The following is a 19,174-nucleotide window of genomic DNA, read 5'->3' as shown; positions in this document are numbered from 1 at the left end:
AAATCTCTGTTCCAGTTTCGTACCTTATAGGTAACTGAAAGTGTGTTAAGAAAGTCGTGGCTAGGGAACTAAAATTGTCGAAAGAGGCTCTAGGTAATTCAATATACCATTTGGCCGCCGGACCAGTCAATGTCCTCTAGAAAAGGCGAAGCCTTATCGAATCATCATTCAAGGTATTCGACGAACACCACAGATGGAATGTCATCACATGATTCGACGGGTCTTCGCCCGGATTTCCATTGAATTTAGGAATGTCCGAAGGAAGTTTGTGAGGAATCGTTGGCCACCAATGGGCATAGGCAATTGGATCATTCGTCAATCGATGTAAATCTGGTAATTCTAAGGTCGCCACAAATGGCAACTGCTGATTCAGGTTTGGCGAGGCGTACCCAGGATACGATTGAATCGCCTGAGCAGTAGGCCTTTGCACACCAGCATAATGCAACTGATGTTGATATGACTGATATGGTTGGTGGGCTTGGCCACTGTAAAGTGGTTGATTTAACCCGTTCTGAATATAGGGTTGCCCACTATTCGCAAAGATCTATTGCTCAGATCCTTGGTACACCTGTTGAAACTGAGGTTGTTGGTATTGCACCATCCATGGTTGTGAAGCCATGTTTTGCTGTGCGACACTAACCGACGGACCAAGATGCGGGGTTATGGTCCCCGTTTGTATCTGTGTCGTCCTGGCGATTGGCGATTGTGGTTGTGTTGCAGGGTCAATAGGCTGTTGCATTACAACTTGGGGTTGACATACAACAGGCATCGATTGAACTTGCGACACGGTTACAATTGCTGGCGTCGTCGGGATACTAGACATAGGTACACATTGTTGCATGGAATATACAACTCTTGGTTGTTGGGGTAACATAGGTACCCAACCACTCGTCGTTACTTCAGTCAAACCTGAATGTGGTTGAAAACTGCCGTATGGGTATCCCCCCGAAAGGGGAAGTGAAAGGGCATATTGCCCCCCATACGGTAACAATCCGGAGCTCAAGGGTATAGATGGCAAGGGTATAGATGGCCTTTGAGGACTGGATGGTCCAAAATGATTCCCAAAGGGATCAATTTGTCTAGTTTCAACATAAGAATTACCGGGTATTATACCGGAAGAACAAACTGGAACAGACCAAGTTGTCATAATAATCCCTGGGTGGACTCCTTCTAGTTGATGAGAACTAGTTGGGACAGATGGTATGCCGGCAAACATCGTTGGAGTGGCAGCAGGAGCTTCTGCTGTCGCTGTGTCGTTTGGCACAGTCCTAGATGTCGATGGTTGTTCAGACATTTTAAGTCTATCCAATAAACTTCCTAACGATTCTTCAGGAACTTCTGACGGCGATAGACAAACTTCTGATGCAGAAGGAAAAAGAGTGGTACCTACTCCAAAATGAATTGGAGTATTCGCTTGCTGGTCCTCTACGATTTCCTCTATTGCAATCAGACCAGGAGGAAGAGGCAGACCGTCAGGTCCGTAATAGATTTATGGTGCCGAAGAAGGGGTTGCTTCGATGGCGACAGTTGTTTGAACAACAAGACTCTGTGGACCGGTTTCAGATGGAACTGGTTCAGTTATGCAAGTACTTGTTTTCAGACTAGGATCAGTACAACTGTCCTTCTGTTGCTGTTGAACTTCTTCAGTAGAGGCAGGGATTCCAGAAATATTGGGAGTGACCAGAATCTCAGATGTTGTCGGAACTTCCGTTCTAACTTTAAAAGGAGATTTTGACCTGGTCAAGCGAGTTCGCTTCGTCCGTACTACTCTCGGTTCCGGAGACAAAGGTGGTTGACTCGCAAGCCTCCCTGAACGACGGGGTTTTAATTGACTTTCCTCCATGGTTGCGGATTACTTGATCAACTAAAATACAAAAAAGGGGAATTATGTTTCCGTATTGAATGAATTTTATTAGACGCTTTTAGACACAACTTTGCTTTTTCATGTTTTAAGAGTCGAGAAAAAGCTAAAGATGACTCTAGTCGCCTTCGATGTATTAACGAGCCCGAAGTGACAAATGCTCGGTTGGACCTTTTCAGTTATAGAGTTTGAAAAGGGCCAAAAGAAACTGCTCTGGAGATCTAGGCAGAGGGTGTGCCAAACCTTTCGCGAAACCACAGAATACGTTTTACGGTACGGGTGGTCGATCTTCGTGAATGCTGTGTTCACTGCATCGCGATCAGTAGGGCGGCCGACATGGCTTCCTAAGGATAAAGGATAATTGCCTATAGGGGTCTCCCAATATACGCGACGGTACGCGGGAGCTCAAATCCGTATTAGTGCTATCGTCCCTCAGGAGGAATCACCCACCTTCGTAGAGATCGATAGTCACTACGTTTAACGACGCCGGAACACGTCTCTACCTAGACCTCTATTGTGAGCGTTATGTTACAATGCGTTTTTAGATTCATTCAATATATTTTAAGTTGATCTTGTTTATCAGTTTGTCTTTCAGGATCACCACGAGATGTATTGGTACAAATTCCTAAATGCAGCTAAAATGATAAGCAAGCTTTCACAATCTTTTTAGCTTTGAAAATCCTAACTACTGAGGGGAGAGAAAAACAATATCTTTCCACACAGAGCACCAAGCACAAACTAATGCACTTTCTCCTAGATCAGACACCCAAACTTATCAAAATGCAAATGCAAGATGCATGTATTTCTTTTCTTTTCCTTTAATGTTGATGTAGACAAAAGGAAAACTGTTGTATGACTTTCGAATTCAATTTGAAGCGTAAACGAACCAGTTTTTTCTAAAATGAAAAGACGCTTTACAGGTACTTGTTTCAACACTAAAAATATATGAATTCAAACCATAAAGTGAAAAACAAACAAACTCAAACAGCCATGAACAGTAATAAAACTAGCTCATAAGATCACAAAGACACTTTTACAGTTCAGGATCTAAGAGGCCACAGCTGTACTGGTTCGCTTTTCACAATGGGAAACTGTAACTGAAACAAGAAATACTGAAAGAACATTCACAGTTTCATCACACAACTGAGGCGGAATAATGTCAAGGAGAAGTGGTCTACAATAAGTACAATGACCAACAAGCAATCAGCAAAACAAGTGAAAACAGGGCCAAGACACAAAGGGAAACCTCTGGAAGACAAGGGCTAACTGGACCAGCGCAGGTTCTAGTCTGCCAGTTTCACTCTCAGCGCAGTTCTCGAAGGGAGCACCTGCGCTGTAATGCAGACTGCCTGTGGACAGCCTGCACTGACACACGAGAGTTTCGTCTACAAAGTTTTCCGGGTCATAAAAAGCTCAAAAATGCACTGTTTTTGCTGAAATAAAAAGCTATAGGTCAAGTACAGGCTAAGGGATGATCAAGAGGATGAAGATATATCACAAAGAGTAAAGAGTCTTTTGTAGATAAGCTCTTCAAATCTTGAATTTGCTCAGCAAATGAGCAAGAGTAGCAGTCCCTCTACTTCGCTTTTGATATAGTCAAAAGCTTTTCGATTTGGTACTCTTTTCTTCAAGAAATGGATAGCAAAATACTACAAACACCAACAAGATACTAGGCTCCCCAGCAAAGTCGCCAGTTTGTTGTGGGGAAAAGTATCCGATGCGGATGACCCTATCCCTACTCTAAAGGTGACAGTCTTTAGCAACAACTGAAAGTAAAGTTTTGATGTTCCACTTTATGAAAATACAGAGAGAATGAAAAGAAGGTCAACCAACCTGGTGTCTTTCGCTTAGTCGATCCTTGTCCTTCTCTCTTTGTATCTCGTTCCCAGCTTCTTGCTCTCTTAGCCGGTCCAGCTACACACAGATCCTGCACAAAACAAGAGAGCAAACTACAAGATACATGTACTCATAACTGAAGCATGGATTAGGATGCATCAAATATACATATAAACACAAAACATCTATGTAATACAAGTATATAGGAGAACATGCAAAACTTTATTGATAGAAAGTAACAGGGTTCTGAGAAGGTTACAACCAATGATGGCTCCAATCCAGCAACACCTCCCCAGCAGCAAGAACTCTCCTCTTCACCTCTAGTAAAACAATCACCCAATAGCTCTAACTGTAATCCAACAGCACCTCCTTGCTTAACACAAAATTCCAGCCTCTTTAGACCTCATAGAAGAGCTCTATATATAGGAGAGAAGAAGAGAGGATGAGTCAGCTTGAGACTGACATGAAGCTGCCTTGTGTCCTCTCCCTCTTCAGTTCATCTTCAGTTCTTGAGTCCACTTGGAGATCCTTGCTTACACATGGTGATCAAGTACCTCTTACTCATCACAGGGCGAATCTTATGAACCAAGTGTCAGTTTGGAAGCTTCCTGGGCAGTTGACACCTTGCAGGATGACTGTGCCACTTGGCCAATCTCGCCCAGCGCAGGTAGCCTTCATTACTTTTGACTTCCAGCGCAGGTACAAAGAGGGACAGTTGCATTCCAGCGCAGAAGCTCAGTGGAGCAGCTGACATGATCCAAAATAAGCCTGTTTTGAAGTGTTTTCAGGTGGAGAACTGATTGGAAGTGCTGTTGTTTGATGACCTTGTTCTTTTAGGGGTAAGAACAACATGTTTAGGGACTGAGGATCCCTGTAATTATTGACATTCCATGCTCCTTGACGCGAGGCACAAAAATGTCTATAACAGGACTAGAGGACAAGGAAATCAGTGGGGTACTCCCTTGAGTCCATGGAGACCATTACATCCTAAATAACTTCCTCAAGAGCTACTATGGATCTAGCTGCAAGCTGCAGTACTGTAATGGTCTTCATTAAGACCCCTTGGAGGTTGAGCTTGATTATGGCTTCCATGATCATCACATTGATTGTAGCCCCCATATCAATCAAGGTATTAGGGACCATAATTCCCTCAATGTGTACGTCCATTACTGGGCTACCGAGATCTAAGTACTTTTGGGATATTATCATCCCAAGCATCAAGTCAAGCAGTTGTCCAACAACATCGATAGTGGGGTATCTCTTCTTTTTCTACCAAGCATTTTGAAACACTTTTCCTTGATAAGCTTGTTTTAAATGGAGACATATTTAATGACCTGAAGAAGGGGTATTTTGACACACAAGTTCTTCAATTCTCCCAGAAGTTCAAGCTCTTCTAGGGTGTGTTGTTTAGGGTGGACCAACCTTTTTGTGTAATGAGACGCATTGTCTTGAGGGGAACTCTCTTTATTCTCTTCTTCAAGCTCTCCAGGTGGAGAAGGTGGGTGATTATCTAGGAGCACCTTCCTATACCAAAGGTTGATATCTTGGATTTACACAACACAAGAAGGATAGGATGTCTCACCACTATAAACCTATTGTGCCTACTTATTGTTCAGGTTCAGATTAGTTTGAGCAAGAATTTTAGGTTGCTTAGGTGGGGTATGGTGAGGGAACTTTGGTTGAGGTTGAGGTGGAGGCATTAAAGTAGGAGGTTGGGTTGTTTGAGGCCTCCACCCTTGTGAGAGGTTTCTCCATTGGGAATATTGAGGTGGATATGGCTGGAAAGGAGGGTTAATAGGCCGAGGAGGATATTGAGGAGTATCAAGCCAAGGAGGAGGTGTGGGCCATGATAGATAAGTGGAAGGTTACGAAGGATATAAAGATGCATTCTAATTTGGATTGTAATTAGGATAGTGTGCACCTTGCATGTCCTGTTGATATGCCTGAGGGCCTTGAGGCCTCCTTTGGTTAATGACGTATATTTTCTTTGAACCACCTTCTGCCACTTGGTATACAACCTTAAGACCTGGAAGAGAGTGAAATTTTTCTATTGCACGGTTTTATTCACAGACATAGGAAACTTCTATGACATTCAATCGGAACTCATTCCTAGGGTGTATCTTAGTGCATCTAGGGTAGAAGATAACTAGTGCCCTTTCTGCTTCCTCTCACTTCCTTTTAATTTGCATAGTATCCATATGTAGGGAAAAGGTATGAAACATTTCATTCTTAAAATCCTCCAACATACTTCCTATCTCATGTATTATGGCTAATGCATAGACAGATGAAGTAACCAAGCCTTGGCTATACCTACCCTTTTTCCTAACATCCCTATAGTGATTCCTGAATACTTTTTTAATATCATCCTAAGGAAATTGGTAGATGTCTCCTCCAAGCAACATGCTAAGGGTTTCAATTACATTTTCCCTGATCCCTCAAACAAGAAATAGCTTGAGTGACTCAGGGTCAAGGGTACAACTATCCCTCCTATAATTGAGTTGCAATATTTCCTCATAGTCCTCTAAGGATTCATCTGGTCCTAGGGTCATCTTAAATATTTTCTCATTTGTTTCTTTGAACATACATTAATCGATGTACTTTTCATTCAAGCTTTGATGCATTTGGGCCTAGGTAGTGATTCTATATCTATGTAAACTCATAAACTAGCGAAAGACTGCATCTTTGAGGGTGGATGGAAACAACTTCAACTTCTATTCATTAGATGCATATTCATAGGTGCTATAGAAAATAACAAATTCAAACCATGGAAATGTGAAAGGGTAGCATAGCTTATATTCTTCATTCTAGCCTCCCTGTTGGTTTCTTTGATAGGGAAAAACTCATTTTGTCTTTTTTCAGCCATGGTTTGGGTAGGTGACATAATTTCTTCTTCCCCTATGGGTTCCTCAAAAATTTCAGGTTGCTCACTAAGAGGGTTTTCTAACTCCCCTGCAGCCAGAGAGGGAATTTCATAATCACCAAAGAAGATTTGACTTCTTGAAGGGGTGGGTATTTTTGGTAAGAATTTCCCTTGAATGTCCCTACTCCTATAAGGCATGAAATAACTAACTCTGTTTTTGGAATTCTCTCTTTTATTTTTATTTTTATTTTTGAAGCTTTCAAATCAATAAGACTTATGTAAAGCAGAAAAGAAAAACAAGTAACTCCTAAGTAGAAACAACACCTACTTGAACACCTCCCTAGAAATGACGCCAAAACGTGATGAGACCTAGTAGTGCCTCAAGGACATTTCAACTTTTAAGGTTCTCAACTTAAATTATCAACCTGTTGTGGTAAAACAAACCCCCCCCCCCCCCCCCCCCCAATTTTGACTTATTTACTTCAAATAATGGGGACTCTTTCTATAAAAATTTTGGTTAAACGCCTTTTAGGACTTTTATTACCCTACAATTATCTTAATTTTTCATTTTCTTTAAATTCTTGTTTTGATTGCTTTGTTGAAATCGATTTTTGGCAAGCTTCCCATCAATACTTATTTCGCCTTATTTGGTCAACTGGTTTGTAAATGGCACTCCTTTGAAGTCTAATCATTCATGTTGCCTAGGTTAAAAATGTGTAAAATGTACAATATTCCATTTTTGTAATTAAATTAGTTCAACAATGCATTTATTTTAAATATTAACCCCTAGTTAGTTATTACTAACATTTCTCATTTTTACTTATACATAACCCAGCCAAATCATGAAGCATCGGGATTTCAGTCATTTATTCCAATTTTTTATTTTCGAAGTGGTTGTAGTTTTTTTTTTTTTAAGTGGATGTAGTTTAGATAGGTAAATTATGTTTTAAATATTCTCATAATGTAACTAAACATCATTAAAATAAAAGAAAAGATATATATATATATATATATATAGATATATATATAATAAATTACGATTGGAAGATCGCATCGGGAGTTCTCAAACGAAACATTTTCAAACGTCCCGATAACCTCAAATCCCCCAATTTCCCAATTGTGAAAAGATATAAGGTATTAAACCAAAGTCTTATTACGAAACCTGGTAATTCGTTTTCAAATTCACTCATACATATGAGTGAAATGGTAAATCAGTATGGTTTAATATTAAAATAAAAAATTAATAATGCGATTGCTCTATCACATCGCAAGTTCTCAATGAACAAGTTTTATAAACCTTGACCTCTCGATTTGCCATTGCGAAAAAGTCAAAGGGGCATAAATGTCATAGCAAAACTTCATAATTCATTTGTTTGAGTTTCAAACTCATTCATACGAATGAGTGAAATGGTAATGGAGTGGTAGGATAATATAGCTTAATATTAAAATAGAAATTAATATTTAATATTAAATTTTAAATTAATTAATATACAAATTATAATTAATTTAATTTAATTAAAATTAATTTTTAATTAGATTAATATTAAGTTATTTATAAATAGTTAATTATATATTTTAGATACTGAGGGCGCGAGAGCTATGCAACTCTTCCTGGGTGAGCATCAGGCAAGCAGGAGACCTATCCAGCGCGGCGTTGGTTGGCAGTGACCTGCGAATCGGCTGAAATAGGCAACGCCCTCGCATGGGGGCCCCATCTACGACCTAACTCAGGCTGGTTTCACCCTTGAGGAATCTCAGACATGGAACGGGGCGATGGCTCCGAAACCCCATCAGAACTGCAGGCATTCAGTGCTCTGGTGGCAGCCTCAGGAAAACGTTAGCCTTCCAGACCTCAGCTCAAGTTTGTTAAAAAACTGGAAAGTATTCCAATGGTGTCTTTGTCGGTGGAGGACACATGCAGATCAGCATTGAATCTTGCCAAAAGAGGACTAATTGGTCAGTTCACAGGGTTATGGCCCTCCCCAAAAGGAGTTGAAGAATGGGTAAAGTGCAAATGGATCCCCCTGGTCAAAGAAGGAATAAAAAGTCATTTCGTGGGCAAGGGTTTTTTTGTGTTCGTGTTCGAAAATGCAGAAGATAGAAGCCTGATCTTCAGAAACGGGCCATATTTTATGGGCCCTAAAGGACTGTACCTAAACAAATGGTCCCCCGACTTCGACCCATCCCAAGATGTGCCCAAGGCAGTGCCAGTCTGGGTGCGCCTTCTGGTGGGCTCCAGTATTGCAGCAATAATGCTGCAACTCCTGGGACTCCCTTCTTTACTTATATCAACCCGGTAGTTCGTAACAAACTTGGAAGCGATGGTGTTGTATGCACAAGTACTAGCTCTTGCCGCAGCTGTCACTTGGTCAGCTGGCACAAGTCCTGCTAGGGGCTTAAGCCAACTTCTATGAGCTCTTAGAAGAAGCTTTTTAACTGATGGACGAAAGCTAACTCAAAGGAAGCTAATCTACTTGCGGAAAGAACTGAAAGCCAAAAAGTAACGCAAACCCTAGCAAACCCTAATTCTACCAGCTAGTCCTACTGATGCAAAGGAGAGAATGCAAACTTTTGGAAGGAATGCCATTACTTCTATGAAGGTAAAATACATGTGTCTAGACTACCTCTATCTGAAGAAAACATCTTTTTGTATTTTTGAATAAGTTATTAGAATTATCATGCATGTGCCTTTGACTGGCTTTTTACTGTGCAGGGGTGGATCAAGGAGGAGAAATGCTTGGAAGAGGTTGGGAAGGTTCAGAGAGGGTCTAAGGAGTCCCTAACACCCTTCCAGAGAGTTTCACAAAGTCTGGCTCTCAAGAAACCTCATTTATGAGCCTCTATAGGAAGTCTGCAGGGGTTCTACAGGAAGTTCAGGATTTTCTACAGGATGTTCAGAAATTTCTATAGGATGTTTAAAAATTGGATTTTGGTGGATGGGTGAGTGAGGGGAGATGCATGAATGGATATGGAGGTAGGATAGGGGTCTGGTAGTGGCCCAGGGACTGTGGAAGTGGTGAGAAGGTGTAGATGGCTAAATTGCCTCAAAGGAGGCTGAAACAATGATTGCACAAAAAGGTAGGGTTATGTGGGCAAGAGGACAGATGTGAGATGAGGAACCTAGCTAGGAGATGGAACAACTGGCTTTGATGAGGCTTAGGCGGATGAGAGAGTGGTCGAGATGCCCTGCACAATGTACATTTAACCAAATCAACAACGTCTTACAAATAATCAAAGTCCTAGCTAATCTACTCTAACTGTCAATAAAACGAATGAACAGCAGTGTTATTGGGGAAGAAAACCATGTACATCAATCATGCAGAGAACATTTCAGAAATCTAAACCCATAATTAACTTCTGCAAATGAAGACAGTACACTAAGGATTGCATGGTCAAACAAACTAGTGTTTTTGTTGGGGCAACACTATTTCTTCAGTTCCAGCCCCTGATCCAATAAGGATGAGGCGAAACAGAGAGTGTTGTTGACCCCTTTTTTGGAGATTCTTCCTGTTATTATCCTACCAATCCATTTTAAACATCTGAAGCAATTCTATTCATAAACAGTGACCTATTTAACCAACACACCTAAATCTGCCCAACAGAAATACGTTTCAAATGCATAAAAGGAGAACAACGATGCATAAAGGAAAGGTAATAGTACAAAGAAGGAGGCCCTAGGCTCTCAGTTTGGGCCCAACCCTGAGAGCTATGGCTCCTATAGGAAACTCAGAGTTGATATAAAATCGGACTGCTTCTCATTATCAAAAAATAGTCATAAGTCAAGAGTTATGCCACAATGGCTACAAGAGAACAAAGTAAAGCTAGCAGCACTGTAGTGCAAAATATGCAATGGTTTCAAAAGTCCCTCACGAAGGCTAAGACCTTAACATTTATACACCACGAGGGCCCTAGCTGGCCTCCTAAATCTATGGGACTTGGCTGCCGAAACTGTGAGTTGATAGCTTCTTCCAAAATCTACTTGGCTACCTTCTAGATCCGGTTTTGGTGGCCTTTGGAGCTTAGAGTTGGGGGTGAAGATCTCGAGGAAGGCTATTTAATGCCATAGACAACCCCCCTACGAATCCTCACCCCAAGCTTGGTTGTCTTCCAGCCCATGATTGCTCAGTTTTTCTCTAACATGTGTAAAAAAAACTTGAAATGAGCACGTGTTAGCCACCTAGGAAGAGTGACTACCCTTATTCGTACAAATGACATAAACATACTGAAAAATAATGCATAAGCTATGAAAAATGAAGGATTGAACAAGGATAGTTAGGCCAAATGAGCCCAACAAGTTACCAAATTTGGGGCTCATCGTCACCCCCCTGCTAAAAGGGTTGCTCATCCTCTGAGCAACTAGTCCAGCTCCTCGTCTTTCATTGCTTTAATCGCCACCCTCACATCCCTGGCTTCTGAAGTAGTATCCTCCTCAGTTTCATGGAATCCGGCCTTCCTTTCCACCTCTTCCCACTGCTTATGCTTTTCTTCTTCTGTGCTTCCTTCTAACAATCCCAAAAGCAAAGGTGGACTTAGCTTGAGGCCGATCCAGCTGGCCTGGAGGTTCTGCATAGACTTCTTGTAGGGAGGCACTCGTGCCAAGGCCTCCCTCATTCTAGTTGGAGTGTGATAATCCCTGATTTTGAGGCTATGGGACAATGTGTTCCACCTACGAGTGCAAGCATGAACACAATTGTCCCCTAATAATCGCTCCATATCCTCGAAGTGTGCTATAGCCTGAGCCTGCCGATCCATGTACTCTGTTATCACTGAAAATGCTGAAGTCAAAAATTTTTACCCTGGCTTAAAGAGTGGGTGTTTTCGCAGCGCCTAAATTATTTTAGGCAGTTTCGCAGCGCTACCTGTTTGCGTGGTTTCGTAGCGTGCTACGAAACTTGGGATTTGTTCGAGTTTTCAGTGGAGACCCAAATGACTATTTCTAAAACACAAGAAGACCGGATTCATATGCTGGTATTCTCATCAATATTACCAACTCTGAAGGCAAAATTTATCCTTAATCCATGCAGTAAAAAACCTAAAGGGTGCTACAGTGAGTTAGTCTTGAATCCCAGTCTTGAATACTGGCTGGGTTCCCCATGGCAGAAGTTGGCACAAAAGGTTGTTTTTGAAGCCATATCTTAAAATATCATTTTGTTGGGTTGGTGGTTGTGTTAGGCTCTATTTCAAAGGGAAATCACCATTACCAAATCTACATACAATTGCATAATCCAAGAGGGATCAGCACATTAGGTACAGGAAAAGTGTCAACATGCTAGTCAAAATCAGCGCTGGGAGACATTGATGCGGCAGATGCATTACTGCTACAATATCCTGCTAAATCACAAGGGGATTTTCAAATGTGTGCTTTATTTCCATGCCCTTATGCAGTTAAAACTTAAGAGGGCTAGGGTATGAGAGGATGATTTCCTATATATGCAGATGGGCGTGACAGTCATGGGGTTAGACAGTTCATTATTGGAGACAATAGTAGTAGCAGAAAACCCCTTAATTTGTCATCACGAGACTTTGACCACCACCTCCACTGCAGGCGAGGAATTCAATGGCAGCCTGTACCCTATCGCTTACCATGATGCAGACAATTCCTTGGGTAATGATGTTGCAGTGCCAATATTACTAACCAATGATAGCAAGAATATCCAGACAACTGTGAGCATGGAAGGAGAACTCCGGTCTGTTGAGAACAGCCAACAGACAGAAGAAAGAGCTCTTGGTTGTGAGGAAAAGACTTCAGTGGTTGCAAGTGGAAGTCAGATGGAGGCATCTCGATCAGAACTCCAGAAAGAAAAAGCTGCATTTGAGGTACCACGTGTTGAAGATGTGAGTCCAGCCCGAACTTTGCAAGAGCTGCAGCAAACTGGAAGATGTTAAACCTTGTAATGATGGTAACAGTGTCAAAGAGGGCAATCACTCAAACAATAAGGATTATCATGTTTCATTAAATAATAATATTTCCTCAGAGGCGGTTAATATGAAACCAAACATTACATTGGAACCAAATGATGTGAAATCTGAAAAGCAAGTCCGTTTAAAGCAAGATAACAAAGGATAGAGAACAGACAAGATGGGGCAAAATCTGTAAAGGAAAGTTTTCGGTCTGGTGAGTTGGACAAACCCAGGAGCATTTCATCAGACAGATTCGTGGATGAGCATGAAAGAGATTATTATGTGGAGCGGAGGAATCAAGAAGTCATATGGTTACAATGATCGTTCTGCTACTCCATGCCACGATTTTTCCAAAGGAAGGTGTTACAGAGGATCATCTTGCAGGTATCTTCATTCAGAGACTGCTCTTGACAGTGTTGGTAGATGGTCCAGTGTTAGAAAGAGCAGAGAAGGTTTGATAGATAATGGTACGCGGGCATCAGTTTGTGAAAATACAGGTGCTACACCAAGGCTTTGGCTACTAGATCGATGGCCGGCCAGTAGAGAAGAAGAGGGTGGGCCCGAAATTGAATGGTGGAGATCACCGACTTCATATGGTTGATGCTGCAGAAAACACACGCAGTCCTAAGTGATTAAATGCCAACTGTCAAGTGGTTTCTATAAAAATTTGATTGCCACAAGGTCGACAATCTGGAGTTAGATTACAAGCATCATATGGTGGGCAGGGCAATGGTAATAATGATTTGTGGAGTGATCCTGTCAAATCTCAAGCTTTCGGTGTTTGCATGTGTAGTGCTCTTGATATTATGCCATCTATGTCTGGCGGCACCGTCATCAGAATTGGTGCTCCTAAAGGTGGAACGCCGGATCGACTTGACATCACTCATTAAACGGGTTGTTACATTCTTGAAGGTTGAAAATACCGGTTTGGGCACGGAGACTGGAATTGCTGTTGATTAGCAAACACTGGTTAATATGATGAATGTTAGAAGCTAGAAAAGATTTAGATGACTGTAGCATCTGTCCGGTAAAAGGAGGGGTTAATGAAAGGAATTGTTTCACTTATACATAACCCTGTGGATTCAGGGCAAACGGCTGGCTTGATTCATGTAAGCTCGATAAAGTCCGTTGGACAGGTGTCACAACACAGTATTTAGCAACACCATGCATCAGAAGCATGATATTGAACACATGTCACTGTAAATGGAAGATGACGGTGATGACGACGGATCCAGCTTTCAATAGATATAGCTTATTAAATTAAGGCCGAAGACTCATCCTGGGATACCCGCAGTTTTCGCTTGATCAATTGAAGAGATGTATTGATGAACGCTGGTCAAATATCATTCATGGGTTATCTATACCAAGAAAAGGAGGGTGTGCTCAAGCAGACACGGTTTATCATCACCACATGTTAAGGTCCAGAAAGAGACAAGTTTCGTGGTCTTGTTCGCGTTTTCGTTCATAAGATGCCAGACATTCTCCTCGCAGGCATTCCCCGTTTTCTTTTCATGAGGGCAGGCGCAAGCAGTCATGGTCTAGATCATCTGTTTGAAGGAGGCGACGAAGTTAAATGTTGACTTTAAACCACAGTTAGATTTTGAAGGAGTGGCACAGTACTCGAAAATTAGATTACTGTAATCTCTTAATGAAATAAAAACTTGGTATTGAAAATTACTCCATCGCTTTATGAGTCCACCATCTTGAAGAACGAAACAGAGCATGGAACGTTGGTTTATACTTTCTGTGGTAGCCTGCTCATCCATGAAGCAATGTTTCTCTGGCCTGCTCATCGGAAATCAAGGATAATATAAAAATTGAGGCTGGTTTTAAGGCTGCTTCTCTCCTAATATGGCCGTTATAATGGATTTAGCAGGTCGGATTAATATAATTGTTGCATATGTTATAATTCCATTCAAAAGGGCGTTTGGTTCTGCAGTATGGTGGCTTAGTGTTGAGCAGGGGTGATGTGCTCGATTCAGAGTACGGGATGTGCCATTGTTTTGTGCGCTTAAGGAATCAGAAATAGAAACAGTTTCAGATGGCAGAGCCAAACATGAGTTTGATGCAGATTTCAATTTAATACATCAGGAAGCAGATATTGAAACAACAGGATAGTTGCATGAGAAAGATGGTCAGTGTTCGGACTTTGTTGATATTGAACCTACACACTGTCAATCATTTAGCTATGAGAAGAAGACTGTGTTTTTAATCACTCAGCAGTTTCGTAGCGCGCTACGAAACTGCTGTAGAATGCTGTTTTGTGGAAAAACGATGAATTTTGATGATGAGGTCAGTTAATGGTGAAAGAAGGTCTCAAACTCAGGCAGTGAGATCATACATGTGTTTCATAACCACTCAAACAGTGTCAGGTGTAGCTCTTGAAGAGAAGATAAAATATTTTGTTTATTTTCATAAAGTTTTCTCAAAGGCAATTTATGACCGAGCAACTAACGTATTGGTGAGGTTACCAGAATCTTCGGTTGATACACCTGTTGGTCCTTGAAGTATCCAGATCATATAACATATGGTGGTTATGCGTTGATTAATTGAAGGTTCAAAGAACTCGGAGTGTGGTCTTTAAGTGATAAAGAGGAGTGGAAGACAGGGGACCGTGGATATAGGGTGATTAATTCCATCAATTAATAAGTTGTCTTACAGCTAGCATCTGAGACCAACTTGCTCGGTGATTGTTCCCTTAACATATCTTAGCCATAATGAAAATCTTACAGCTGTCCAGCATCCAAGAAAGCATCAAGTCTGCGAGGAGAATGAAATTAGTTTTTTTAGTTGGATTAGGATTGTGTGTAGTTTTAGTTCAGGATGTTTGTAATTAATGTAGTAGTTAAGAGCATGTAGGAAGAGTTAATTGCCACCTTCGAGGCTCCCCTCATGCTGGAGGAGGAAGCTCGAGGTGTTGAAGTTTGCTTGCCTATATATGGGCCAAGTTAGGATGTAAAAAGGGTTGGATTGTATATACAAAAAACAGAGTTTTCTAAAGCTTATGAAAAGACTGTTACAGTAATAGCAAACAGAGTTTTTTCTTCCCAAGATTCTCAATGCATCCTTTTGTTCAAATGTGATGGTGGTTTTAGTTTCTTAATGTTCTTTTTACAGCCTTGTTATGGTACAATCCCTCAGAATTCATATTATATGCTCTGACTTCCTGTGTGCTTGACAGGCTGTGGGTTTTGGTGAAGTATGTTTGAACATCACTCAGAATTCATTTGTTAATGCTCTGACTTCCTGTATGTTCAGCAGGCTTTGATTTAGGTAAATTATGTTTGGATCTTTGATGATGCAAAGAGCCTTGGCTTCTATGAGATAACTGTGATTTGGTTTATTAACTGTGAGAGACTCCATAGCCCAATGAAGACTGATTTGATGTATGTCCAACCAGCTATATTTTTATAAATGTGTGAAGAGTTAGCCCTCTAGTGTTTGAAGGATTTTGTCAAGAGTCATGAGAGAGCCCTCTCTGATTAGGAAGGCTAATTCCTAATCTAAAGTATGGTCTGAAACAGTTACATGAGACCTTGCTTGGTTGCAGTCCCTAGTACTGGTTTTGTGATAACATTTTGGTGCGTCTGCCGGGAGCTTAAGATTGAATTTCTGAAGGTAGCAGGAGTTCAAATGATTTTCAAGGCTGCAAAACTACCTTGGCGACTCCATTATTGAAGAATTCAAAGTTATATATTCATGGTGATTCCACTGGAGTTATGAAAGACCCAGAAGCTGCCCTTCTTTGTTCAAGGTATGCATGCATTGATTTCTCAGGAAGTCATGGTTTTCCAAATCATTTTCCCAAGGATGCATACTTTCTAAGGAGTGGTCCAAAATTCAACGGTGAAGATTTGAGTTTAACCTTGGATCATATTTCAGATTTTTGTCATTTTGCACAGCTTCTTAGAATTAAACATGAGGATGTTTGCATAAGGTTATTTTATGATTCACTCCAAGGGAAATGCAAACAGTGGGTTGAATGCTTGCCTGCCAAGTCCATTAAGTCATTGCCAGACTTTTGGCTTTTGTTCTTGGAGGAATGGATAGATAGGCCAGAGGTGGAAGTAAAATCTCCTTCGGTTGAAGGTTTTAAACAGTGGAATGATGATCATAATAAAGAAGAAGCAAATGAATCTTTTTCTTTGTCCCTATCCTCATATCTGGAATCTTTTGACTGTAAGTCAGAGGATAAAATAAATTTGTTTTTTGATGAAATTGCCAAAGATATTGAGAAAGAAATTGAAGGTTTAGAAGGACAGATTCAGGCATACAATTTTCATGATCATGATTATTATTCTCAAAAGTTTCCTGTGACAGAGCGCAAGGAGACTATGCTGCTTCCATCCTCTTTCATGATTGAGGAACTGAACACTGTGGTTGAAGATCAGTTTGCACAGCTGGAAAGTGTCGAGGAAGGACAAGCTGATCATGTGTTTTGGGATCCTATAGCTGATTACATGGAAGAGTTTTATTCTCCAGTGTTTCAGCTTACCTATGAAGATCAGAGACAGTTTCAGTGGCAGCGGTCATTACATTGTCACATGGGCTCTGAAATTCGATGCAGTCAAAGACATTTTCAGTGGCAGCGGTCATTACATTATTACATTGGCGCTGAACTTCGGGACAGGCAAAGAAATCAAATGTCAGACAAAGCAAAGGATTGGCTGCATTGGAAGTCTCATATTGATTGAGCTGAGGAAAGTTTAAATGGTTAGGGTAGGTAGGTAGGTAAATTGCAAATAAGCTCAAGGTTGGCTGAGCATTTATTTTTCAGTAGCATTAGTTTCTTTCTCCTACAGTCAGGCTTGTCAAGCAAATTTCTCTTTGTTACAAATGGGTAAGGCACTGGAGCTGCGTGTTCTTAGCGCACCACAAGGGCACACTATCCCAAGTGGAGCCACTGTTATCACTGAAAATGCTGAAGTCAAAAATTTTTACCCTGGCTTAAAGAGTGGGTGTTTTCGCAGCGCCTAAATTATTTTAGGCAGTTTCGCAGCGCTACCTGTTTGCGTGGTTTCGTAGCGTGCTACGAAACTTGGGATTTGTTCGAGTTTTCAGTGGAGACCCAAATGACTATTTCTAAAACACAAGAAGACCGGATTCATATGCTGGTATTCTCATCAATATTACCAACTCTGAAGGCAAAATTTATCCTTAATCCATGCAGTAAAAAACCTAAAGGGTGCTACAGTGAGTTAGTCTTGAATCCCAGTCTTGAATACTGGCTGGGTTCCCCATGGCAGAAGTTGGCACAAAAGGTTGTTTTTGAAGCCATATCTTAAAATATCATTTTGTTGGGTTGGTGGTTGTGTTAGGCTCTATTTCAAAGGGAAATCACCATTACCAAATCTACATACAATTGCATAATCCAAGAGGGATCAGCACATTAGGTACAGGAAAAGTGTCAACATGCTAGTCAAAATCAGCGCTGGGAGACATTGATGCGGCAGATGCATTACTGCTACAATATCCTGCTAAATCACAAGGGGATTTTCAAATGTGTGCTTTATTTCCATGCCCTTATGCAGTTAAAACTTAAGAGGGCTAGGGTATGAGAGGATGATTTCCTATATATGCAGATGGGCGTGACAGTCATGGGGTTAGACAGTTCATTATTGGAGACAATAGTAGTAGCAGAAAACCCCTTAATTTGTCATCACGAGACTTTGACCACCACCTCCACTGCAGGCGAGGAATTCAATGGCAGCCTGTACCCTATCGCTTACCATGATGCAGACAATTCCTTGGGTAATGATGTTGCAGTGCCAATATTACTAACCAATGATAGCAAGAATATCCAGACAACTGTGAGCATGGAAGGAGAACTCCGGTCTGTTGAGAACAGCCAACAGACAGAAGAAAGAGCTCTTGGTTGTGAGGAAAAGACTTCAGTGGTTGCAAGTGGAAGTCAGATGGAGGCATCTCGATCAGAACTCCAGAAAGAAAAAGCTGCATTTGAGGTACCACGTGTTGAAGATGTGAGTCCAGCCCGAACTTTGCAAGAGCTGCAGCAAACTGGAAGATGTTAAACCTTGTAATGATGGTAACAGTGTCAAAGAGGGCAATCACTCAAACAATAAGGATTATCATGTTTCATTAAATAATAATATTTCCTCAGAGGCGGTTAATATGAAACCAAACATTACATTGGAACCAAATGATGTGAAATCTGAAAAGCAAGTCCGTTTAAAGCAAGATAACAAAGGATAGAGAACAGACAAGATGGGGCAAAATCTGTAAAGGAAAGTTTTCGGTCTGGTGAGTTGGACAAACCCAGGAGCATTTCATCAGACAGATTCGTGGATGAGCATGAAAGAGATTATTATGTGGAGCGGAGGAATCAAGAAGTCATATGGTTACAATGATCGTTCTGCTACTCCATGCCACGATTTTTCCAAAGGAAGGTGTTACAGAGGATCATCTTGCAGGTATCTTCATTCAGAGACTGCTCTTGACAGTGTTGGTAGATGGTCCAGTGTTAGAAAGAGCAGAGAAGGTTTGATAGATAATGGTACGCGGGCATCAGTTTGTGAAAATACAGGTGCTACACCAAGGCTTTGGCTACTAGATCGATGGCCGGCCAGTAGAGAAGAAGAGGGTGGGCCCGAAATTGAATGGTGGAGATCACCGACTTCATATGGTTGATGCTGCAGAAAACACACGCAGTCCTAAGTGATTAAATGCCAACTGTCAAGTGGTTTCTATAAAAATTT

This window comes from Pinus tabuliformis, chromosome 1_2 (assembly GCF_031772625.1).
Source record: "Pinus tabuliformis cultivar Carrire ecotype Pingquan chromosome 1_2, CPIR1, whole genome shotgun sequence".
NCBI lineage: Eukaryota > Viridiplantae > Streptophyta > Pinopsida > Pinales > Pinaceae > Pinus > Pinus tabuliformis.
Note: the sequence above shows the minus strand (reverse complement) of the source record.